The following is a 12,191-nucleotide window of genomic DNA, read 5'->3' on the forward strand; positions in this document are numbered from 1 at the left end:
GTCAAATGTTAACCAATCTTCAATATTGATATAGTTTTAGATTCGCCGTTCAATTTTCTATCTAACGGTGTAATTTTTTTTAAATAAATCGACTAGTTTTTGAGTAATCGATGTAAACGTTCCAACATTATAAACGCTCATATCTCAGTCAAATGTTAACCAATCTTCAATATTGATATAGTTTTAGATTCGCCGTTCAATTTTCTATCTAACGATGTAATTTTTTTTAAATAAATCAACTAGTTTTTGAGTAATCCATGTAAACGTTCCAACATTATAAACGCTCATATCTCAGTCAAATGTTAACCAATCTTCAATATTGATATAGTTTTAAATTCGCCGTTCAATTTTCTATGTAACGATGAAATTTTTTTTAAATAAATCAACTAGTTTTTGAGTAATCGATGTAAACGTTCCAACATTATAAACGCTCATATCTCAGTCAAATGTTAACCAATCTTCAATATTGATATAGTTTTAGATTCGCCGTTCAATTTTCTATCTAACGGTGTATTTTTTTTTAAATAAATCCACTAGTTTTTGAGTAATCGATGTAAACGTTCCAACATTATAAACGCTCATATGTCAGTCAAATGTGAACCAATCTTCAATATTGATATAGTTTTAGATTCGCCGTTCAATTTTCTATCTAACGGTGTAATTTTTTTTAAATAAATCGACTAGTTTTTGAGTAATCGATGTAAACGTTCCAACATTATAAACGCTCATATCTCAGTCAAATGTTAACCAATCTTCAATATTGATATAGTTTTAGATTCGCCGTTCAATTTTCTATCTAACGATGTAATTTTTTTTAAATAAATCGACTAGTTTTTGAGTAATCGATGTAAACGTTCCAACATTATAAACGCTCATATCTCAGTCAAATGTTAACCAATCTTCAATATTGATATAGTTTTAGATTCGCCGTTCAATTTTCTATCTAACGATGTAATTTTTTTTAAATAAATCAACTAGTTTTTGAGTAATCCATGTAAACGTTCCCACATTATAAACGCTCATATCTCAGTCAAATGTTAACCAATCTTCAATATTGATATAGTTTTAAATTCGCCGTTCAATTTTCTATGTAACGATGTAATTTTTTTTAAATAAATCGACTAGTTTTTGAGTAATCGATGTAAACGTTCCAACATTATAAACGCTCATATCTCAGTCAAATGTGAACCAATCTTCAATATTGATATAGTTTTAAATTCGCCGTTTAATTTTCTATGTAACGATGTATTTTTTTTTAAATAAATCCACTAGTTTTTGAGTAATCGATGTAAACGTTCCAACATTATAAACGCTCATATGTCAGTCAAATGTGAACCAATCTTCAATATTGATATAGTTTTAAATTCGCCGTTCAATTTTCTATCTAAGGATGTAATTTTTTTTAAATAAATCGACTAGTTTTTGAGTAATCGATGTAAACGTTCCAACATTATAAACGCTCATATCTCAGTCAAATGTTAACCAATCTTCAATATTGATATAGTTTTAGATTCGCCGTTCAATTTTCTATCTAACGATGTAATTTTTTTTAAATAAATCGACTTGTTTTTGAGTAATCCATGTAAACGTTCCAACATTATAAACGCTCATATCTCAGTCAAATGTTAACCAATCTTCAATATTGATATAGTTTTAGATTCGCCGTTCAATTTTCTATCTAACGGTGTAATTTTGTATGTAACGGTGTCTAAAAAAAAAAAAAAAAGGTCAGCCAACCAAACCGAAACAAACTTAACCTGTTCGCCAATCAACTTCCTATCTAATGGTGTAATTTGTTTCGAGTTATCGATGTAAACGTTCCAACATTATAAACGCTCATATCTCAGTCAAATGTTAACCAATCTTCAATATTGATATAGTTTTAGATTCGCCGTTCAATTTTCTATCTAACGATGTAATTTTTTTTAAATAAATCAACTAGTTTTTGAGTAATCCATGTAAACGTTCCAACATTATAAACGCTCATATCTCAGTCAAATGTTAACCAATCTTCAATATTGATATAGTTTTAAATTCGCCGTTCAATTTTCTATGTAACGATGTAATTTTTTTTAAATAAATCGACTAGTTTTTGAGTAATCGATGTAAACGTTCCAACATTATAAACGCTCATATCTCAGTCAAATGTTAACCAATCTTCAATATTGATATAGTTTTAGATTCGCCGTTCAATTTTCTATCTAACGGTGTATTTTTTTTTAAATAAATCCACTAGTTTTTGAGTAATCGATGTAAACGTTCCAACATTATAAACGCTCATATGTCAGTCAAATGTGAACCAATCTTCAATATTGATATAGTTTTAGATTCGCCGTTCAATTTTCTATCTAACGGTGTAATTTTTTTTAAATAAATCGACTAGTTTTTGAGTAATCGATGTAAACGTTCCAACATTATAAACGCTCATATCTCAGTCAAATGTTAACCAATTTTCAATATTGATATAGTTTTAGATTCGCCGTTCAATTTTCTATCTAACGATGTAATTTTTTTTAAATAAATCGACTAGTTTTTGAGTAATCGATGTAAACGTTCCAACATTATAAACGCTCATATCTCAGTCAAATGTTAACCAATCTTCAATATTGATATAGTTTTAGATTCGCCGTTCAATTTTCTATCTAACGATGTAATTTTTTTTAAATAAATCAACTAGTTTTTGAGTAATCCATGTAAACGTTCCAACATTATAAACGCTCATATCTCAGTCAAATGTTAACCAATCTTCAATATTGATATAGTTTTAAATTCGCCGTTCAATTTTCTATGTAACGATGTAATTTTTTTTAAATAAATCGACTAGTTTTTGAGTAATCGATGTAAACGTTCCAACATTATAAACGCTCATATCTCAGTCAAATGTGAACCAATCTTCAATATTGATATAGTTTTAAATTCGCCGTTTAATTTTCTATGTAACGATGTATTTTTTTTTAAATAAATCCACTAGTTTTTGAGTAATCGATGTAAACGTTCCAACATTATAAACGCTCATATGTCAGTCAAATGTGAACCAATCTTCAATATTGATATAGTTTTAAATTCGCCGTTCAATTTTCTATCTAAGGATGTAATTTTTTTTAAATAAATCGACTAGTTTTTGAGTAATCGATGTAAACGTTCCAACATTATAAACGCTCATATCTCAGTCAAATGTTAACCAATCTTCAATATTGATATAGTTTTAGATTCGCCGTTCAATTTTCTATCTAACGATGTAATTTTTTTTAAATAAATCAACTAGTTTTTGAGTAATCCATGTAAACGTTCCAACATTATAAACGCTCATATCTCAGTCAAATGTTAACCAATCTTCAATATTGATATAGTTTTAGATTCGCCGTTCAATTTTCTATCTAACGGTGTAATTTTGTATGTAACGGTGTCTAAAAAAAAAAAAAAAAGGTCAGCCAACCAAACCGAAACAAACTTAACCTGTTCGCCAATCAACTTCCTATCTAATGGTGTAATTTGTTTCGAGTTATCGATGTAAACGTTCCAACATTATAAACGCTCATATCTCAGTCAAATGTTAACCAATCTTCAATATTGATATAGTTTTAGATTCGCCGTTTAATTTTCTATCTAACGATGTAATTTTTTTTAAATAAATCCACTAGTTTTTGAGTAATCGATGTAAACGTTCCAACATTATAAACGCTCATATGTCAGTCAAATGTGAACCAATCTTCAATATTGATATAGTTTTAAATTCGCCGTTCAATTTTCTATCTAAGGATGTAATTTTTTTTAAATAAATCGACTAGTTTTTGAGTAATCGATGTAAACGTTCCAACATTATAAACGCTCATATCTCAGTCAAATGTTAACCAATCTTCAATATTGATATACTTTTAGATTCGCCGTTCAATTTTCTATCTAACGATGTAATTTTTTTTAAATAAATCAACTAGTTTTTGAGTAATCCATGTAAACGTTCCAACATTATAAACGCTCATATCTCAGTCAAATGTTAACCAATCTTCAATATTGATATAGTTTTAAATTCGCCGTTCAATTTTCTATGTAACGGTGTAATTTTTTTTAAATCAATCGACTAGTTTTTGAGTAATCGATGTAAACGTTCCAACATTATAAACGCTCATATCTCAGTCAAATGTTAACCAATCTTCAATATTGATATAGTTTTAGATTCGCCGTTCAATTTTCTATCTAACGATGTAATTTTTTTTAAATAAATCAACTAGTTTTTGAGTAATCCATGTAAACGTTCCAACATTATAAACGCTCATATCTCAGTCAAATGTTAACCAATCTTCAATATTGATATAGTTTTAAATTCGCCGTTCAATTTTCTATGTAACGATGTAATTTTTTTTAAATAAATCGACTAGTTTTTGAGTAATCGATGTAAACGTTCCAACATTATAAACGCTCATATCTCAGTCAAATGTGAACCAATCTTCAATATTGATATAGTTTTAAATTCGCCGTTTAATTTTCTATGTAACGATGTATTTTTTTTTAAATAAATCCACTAGTTTTTGAGTAATCGATGTAAACGTTCCAACATTATAAACGCTCATATGTCAGTCAAATGTGAACCAATCTTCAATATTGATATAGTTTTAAATTCGCCGTTCAATTTTCTATCTAAGGATGTAATTTTTTTTAAATAAATCGACTAGTTTTTGAGCAATCGATGTAAACGTTCCAACATTATAAACGCTCATATCTCAGTCAAATGTTAACCAATCTTCAATATTGATATAGTTTTAGATTCGCCGTTCAATTTTCTATCTAACGATGTAATTTTTTTTAAATAAATCAACTAGTTTTTGAGTAATCCATGTAAACGTTCCAACATTATAAACGCTCATATCTCAGTCAAATGTTAACCAATCTTCAATATTGATATAGTTTTAGATTCGCCGTTCAATTTTCTATCTAACGGTGTAATTTTGTATGTAACGGTGTCTAAAAAAAAAAAAAAAAGGTCAGCCAACCAAACCGAAACAAACTTAACCTGTTCGCCAATCAACTTCCTATCTAATGGTGTAATTTGTTTCGAGTTATCGATGTAAACGTTCCAACATTATAAACGCTCATATCTCAGTCAAATGTTAACCAATCTTCAATATTGATATAGTTTTAGATTCGCCGTTTAATTTTCTATCTAACGATGTAATTTTTTTTAAATAAATCCACTAGTTTTTGAGTAATCGATGTAAACGTTCCAACATTATAAACGCTCATATGTCAGTCAAATGTGAACCAATCTTCAATATTGATATAGTTTTAAATTCGCCGTTCAATTTTCTATCTAAGGATGTAATTTTTTTTAAATAAATCGACTAGTTTTTGAGTAATCGATGTAAACGTTCCAACATTATAAACGCTCATATCTCAGTCAAATGTTAACCAATCTTCAATATTGATATACTTTTAGATTCGCCGTTCAATTTTCTATCTAACGATGTAATTTTTTTTAAATAAATCAACTAGTTTTTGAGTAATCCATGTAAACGTTCCAACATTATAAACGCTCATATCTCAGTCAAATGTTAACCAATCTTCAATATTGATATAGTTTTAAATTCGCCGTTCAATTTTCTATGTAACGATGTAATTTTTTTTAAATAAATCGACTAGTTTTTGAGTAATCGATGTAAACGTTCCAACATTATAAACGCTCATATCTCAGTCAAATGTTAACCAATCTTCAATATTGATATAGTTTTAGATTCGCCGTTCAATTTTCTATCTAACGATGTAATTTTTTTTAAATAAATCAACTAGTTTTTGAGTAATCCATGTAAACGTTCCAACATTATAAACGCTCATATCTCAGTCAAATGTTAACCAATCTTCAATATTGATATAGTTTTAAATTCGCCGTTCAATTTTCTATGTAACGATGTAATTTTTTTTAAATAAATCGACTAGTTTTTGAGTAATCGATGTAAACGTTCCAACATTATAAACGCTCATATGTCAGTCAAATGTGAACCAATCTTCAATATTGATATAGTTTTAAATTCGCCGTTCAATTTTCTATCTAAGGATGTAATTTTTTTTAAATAAATCGACTAGTTTTTGAGTAATCGATGTAAACGTTCCAACATTATAAACGCTCATATCTCAGTCAAATGTTAACCAATCTTCAATATTGATATAGTTTTAGATTCGCCGTTCAATTTTCTATCTAACGATGTAATTTTTTTTAAATAAATCAACTAGTTTTTGAGTAATCCATGTAAACGTTCCAACATTATAAACGCTCATATCTCAGTCAAATGTTAACCAATCTTCAATATTGATATAGTTTTAGATTCGCCGTTCAATTTTCTATCTAACGGTGTAATTTTGTATGTAACGGTGTCTAAAAAAAAAAAAAAAAGGTCAGCCAACCAAACCGAAACAAACTTAACCTGTTCGCCAATCAACTTCCTATCTAATGGTGTAATTTGTTTCGAGTTATCGATGTAAACGTTCCAACATTATAAACGCTCATATCTCAGTCAAATGTTAACCAATCTTCAATATTGATATAGTTTTAGATTCGCCGTTTAATTTTCTATCTAACGATGTAATTTTTTTTAAATAAATCCACTAGTTTTTGAGTAATCCATGTAAACGTTCCAACATTATAAACGCTCATATGTCAGTCAAATGTGAACCAATCTTCAATATTGATATAGTTTTAAATTCGCCGTTCAATTTTCTATCTAAGGATGTAATTTTTTTTAAATAAATCGACTAGTTTTTGAGTAATCGATGTAAACGTTCCAACATTATAAACGCTCATATCTCAGTCAAATGTTAACCAATCTTCAATATTGATATAGTTTTAGATTCGCCGTTCAATTTTCTATCTAACGGTGTAATTTTGTATGTAACGGTGTCTAAAAAAAAAAAAAAAAGGTCAGCCAACCAAACCGAAACAAACTTAACCTGTTCGCCAATCAACTTCCTATCTAATGGTGTAATTTGTTTCGAGTTATCGATGTAAACGTTCCAACATTATAAACGCTCATATCTCAGTCAAATGTTAACCAATCTTCAATATTGATATAGTTTTAAATTCGCCGTTCAATTTTCTATGTAACGATGTAATTTTTTTTAAATAAATCGACTAGTTTTTGAGTAATCGATGTAAACGTTCCAACATTATAAACGCTCATATCTCAGTCAAATGTTAACCAATCTTCAATATTGATATAGTTTTAAATTCGCCGTTTAATTTTCTATCTAAGGATGTAATTTTTTTTAAATAAATCGACTAGTTTTTGAGTAATCGATGTAAACGTTCCAACATTATAAACGCTCATATGTCAGTCAAATGTGAACCAATCTTCAATATTGATATAGTTTTAAATTCGCCGTTCAATTTTCTATCTAACGATGTAATTTTTTTTAAATAAATCGACTAGTTTTTGAGTAATCGATGTAAACGTTCCAACATTATAAACGCTCATATCTCGGTCAAATGTTAACCAATCTTCAATATTGATATAGTTTTAGATTCGCCGTTCAATTTTCTATCTAACGGTGTAATTTTTTTTAAATAAATCAACTAGTTTTTGAGAAATCGATGTAAACGTTCCAACATTATAAACGCTCATATGTCAGTCAAATGTGAACCAATCTTCAATATTGATATAGTTTTAGATTCGCCGTTCAATTTTCTATCTAACGGTGTAATTTTGTATGTAACGGTGTCTAAAAAAAAAAAAAAAAGGTCAGCCAACCAAACCGAAACAAACTTAACCTGTTCGCCAATCAACTTCCTATCTAATGGTGTAATTTGTTTCGAGTTATCGATGTAAACGTTCCAACATTATAAACGCTCATATGTCAGTCAAATGTTAACCAATCTTCAATATTGATATAGTTTTAGATTCGCCGTTTAATTTTCTATCTAACGATGTAATTTTTTTTAAATAAATCCACTAGTTTTTGAGTAATCCATGTAAACGTTCCAACATTATAAACGCTCATATGTCAGTCAAATGTGAACCAATCTTCAATATTGATATAGTTTTAAATTCGCCGTTCAATTTTCTATCTAAGGATGTAATTTTTTTTAAATAAATCGACTAGTTTTTGAGTAATCGATGTAAACGTTCCAACATTATAAACGCTCATATCTCAGTCAAATGTTAACCAATCTTCAATATTGATATAGTTTTAGATTCGCCGTTCAATTTTCTATCTAACGGTGTAATTTTGTATGTAACGGTGTCTAAAAAAAAAAAAAAAAGGTCAGCCAACCAAACCGAAACAAACTTAACCTGTTCGCCAATCAACTTCCTATCTAATGGTGTAATTTGTTTCGAGTTATCGATGTAAACGTTCCAACATTATAAACGCTCATATCTCAGTCAAATGTTAACCAATCTTCAATATTGATATAGTTTTAGATTCGCCGTTCAATTTTCTATCTAACGATGTAATTTTTTTTAAATAAATCCACTAGTTTTTGAGTAATCGATGTAAACGTTCCAACATTATAAACGCTCATATGTCAGTCAAATGTGAACCAATCTTCAATATTGATATAGTTTTAAATTCGCCGTTCAATTTTCTATCTAAGGATGTAATTTTTTTTAAATAAATCGACTAGTTTTTGAGTAATCGATGTAAACGTTCCAACATTATAAACGCTCATATCTCAGTCAAATGTTAACCAATCTTCAATATTGATATAGTTTTAGATTCGCCGTTCAATTTTCTATCTAACGGTGTAATTTTGTATGTAACGGTGTCTAAAAAAAAAAAAAAAAGGTCAGCCAACCAAACCGAAACAAACTTAACCTGTTCGCCAATCAACTTCCTATCTAATGGTGTAATTTGTTTCGAGTTATCGATGTAAACGTTCCAACATTATAAACGCTCATATCTCAGTCAAATGTTAACCAATCTTCAATATTGATATAGTTTTAGATTCGCCGTTCAATTTTCTATCTAACGATGTAATTTTTTTTAAATAAATCCACTAGTTTTTGAGTAATCGATGTAAACGTTCCAACATTATAAACGCTCATATGTCAGTCAAATGTGAACCAATCTTCAATATTGATATAGTTTTAAATTCGCCGTTCAATTTTCTATCTAAGGATGTAATTTTTTTTAAATAAATCGACTAGTTTTTGAGTAATCGATGTAAACGTTCCAACATTATAAACGCTCATATCTCAGTCAAATGTTAACCAATCTTCAATATTGATATAGTTTTAAATTCGCCGTTCAATTTTCTATCTAACGATGTAATTTTTTTTAAATAAATCGACTAGTTTTTGAGTAATCGATGTAAACGTTCCAACATTATAAACGCTCATATGTCAGTCAAATGTGAACCAATCTTCAATATTGATATAGTTTTAAATTCGCCGTTCAATTTTCTATCTAACGATGTAATTTTTTTTAAATAAATCGACTAGTTTTTGAGTAATCGATGTAAACGTTCCAACATTATAAACGCTCATATCTCGGTCAAATGTTAACCAATCTTCAATATTGATATAGTTTTAGATTCGCCGTTCAATTTTCTATCAAATGGTGTAATATTTTTTAAATAAATCAACTAGTTTTTGAGAAATCGATGTAAACGTTCCAACATTATAAACGCTCATATGTCAGTCAAATGTGAACCAATCTTCAATATTGATATAGTTTTAGATTCGCCGTTCAATTTTCTATCTAACGGTGTAATTTTGTATGTAACGGTGTCTAAAAAAAAAAAAAAAAGGTCAGCCAACCAAACCGAAACAAACTTAACCTGTTCGCCAATCAACTTCCTATCTAATGGTGTAATTTGTTTCGAGTTATCGATGTAAACGTTCCAACATTATAAACGCTCATATGTCAGTCAAATGTGAACCAATCTTCAATATTGATATAGTTTTAGATTCGCCGTTCAATTTTCTATCTAACGGTGTAATTTTTTTTGTAACGGTGTCTAAAAAAAAAAAAAAAAGGTCAGCCAACCAAACCGAAACAAACTTAACCTGTTCGCCAATCAACTTCCTATCTAATGGTGTAATTTGTTTCGAGTTATCGATGTAAACGTTCCAACATTATAAACGCTCATATCTCAGTCAAATGTTAACCAATCTTCAATATTGATATAGTTTTAGATTCGCCGTTTAATTTTCTATCTAACGATGTAATTTTTTTTAAATAAATCCACTAGTTTTTGAGTAATCGATGTAAACGTTCCAACATTATAAACGCTCATATGTCAGTCAAATGTGAACCAATCTTCAATATTGATATAGTTTTAAATTCGCCGTTCAATTTTCTATCTAACGGTGTAATTTTGTATGTAACGGTGTCTAAAAAAAAAAAAAAAAGGTCAGCCAACCAAACCGAAACAAACTTAACCTGTTCGCCAATCAACTTCCTATCTAATGGTGTAATTTGTTTCGAGTTATCGATGTAAACGTTCCAACATTATAAACGCTCATATCTCAGTCAAATGTTAACCAATCTTCAATATTGATATAGTTTTAAATTCGCCGTTTAATTTTCTATCTAACGATGTAATTTTTTTTAAATAAATCCACTAGTTTTTGAGTAATCGATGTAAACGTTCCAACATTATAAACGCTCATATGTCAGTCAAATGTGAACCAATCTTCAATATTGATATAGTTTTAAATTCGCCGTTCAATTTTCTATCTAAGGATGTAATTTTTTTTAAATAAATCGACTAGTTTTTGAGTAATCGATGTAAACGTTCCAACATTATAAACGCTCATATCTCAGTCAAATGTTAACCAATCTTCAATATTGATATAGTTTTAAATTCGCCGTTCAATTTTCTATCTAACGATGTAATTTTTTTTAAATAAATCGACTAGTTTTTGAGTAATCGATGTAAACGTTCCAACATTATAAACGCTCATATGTCAGTCAAATGTGAACCAATCTTCAATATTGATATAGTTTTAAATTCGCCGTTCAATTTTCTATCTAACGATGTAATTTTTTTTAAATAAATCGACTAGTTTTTGAGTAATCGATGTAAACGTTCCAACATTATAAACGCTCATATCTCGGTCAAATGTTAACCAATCTTCAATATTGATATAGTTTTAGATTCGCCGTTCAATTTTCTATCTAACGGTGTAATTTTTTTTAAATAAATCAACTAGTTTTTGAGAAATCGATGTAAACGTTCCAACATTATAAACGCTCATATGTCAGTCAAATGTGAACCAATCTTCAATATTGATATAGTTTTAGATTCGCCGTTCAATTTTCTATCTAACGGTGTAATTTTGTATGTAACGGTGTCTAAAAAAAAAAAAAAAAGGTCAGCCAACCAAACCGAAACAAACTTAACCTGTTCGCCAATCAACTTCCTATCTAATGGTGTAATTTGTTTCGAGTTATCGATGTAAACGTTCCAACATTATAAACGCTCATATGTCAGTCAAATGTGAACCAATCTTCAATATTGATATAGTTTTAGATTCGCCGTTCAATTTTCTATCTAACGGTGTAATTTTGTATGTAACGGTGTCTAAAAAAAAAAAAAAAAGGTCAGCCAACCAAACCGAAACAAACTTAACCTGTTCGCCAATCAACTTCCTATCTAATGGTGTAATTTGTTTCGAGTTATCGATGTAAACGTTCCAACATTATAAACGCTCATATCTCGGTCAAATGTTAACCAATCTTCAATATTGATATAGTTTTAGATTCGCCGTTCAATTTTCTATCTAACGGTGTAATTTTTTTTAAATAAATCAACTAGTTTTTGAGAAATCGATGTAAACGTTCCAACATTATAAACGCTCATATGTCAGTCAAATGTGAACCAATCTTCAATATTGATATAGTTTTAGATTCGCCGTTCAATTTTCTATCTAACGGTGTAATTTTGTATGTAACGGTGTCAAAAAAAAAAAAAAAAAGGTCAGCCAACCAAACCGAAACAAACTTAACCTGTTCGCCAATCAACTTCCTATCTAATGGTGTAATTTGTTTCGAGTTATCGATGTAAACGTTCCAACATTATAAACGCTCATATGTCAGTCAAATGTGAACCAATCTTCAATATTGATATAGTTTTAGATTCGCCGTTCAATTTTCTATCTAACGGTGTAATTTTGTATGTAACGGTGTCTAAAAAAAAAAAAAAAAGGTCAGCCAACCAAACCGAAACAAACTTAACCTGTTCGCCAATCAACTTCCTATCT

This window comes from Pieris brassicae (assembly GCF_905147105.1).
Source record: "Pieris brassicae chromosome W unlocalized genomic scaffold, ilPieBrab1.1 SUPER_W_unloc_1, whole genome shotgun sequence".
NCBI lineage: Eukaryota > Metazoa > Arthropoda > Insecta > Lepidoptera > Pieridae > Pieris > Pieris brassicae.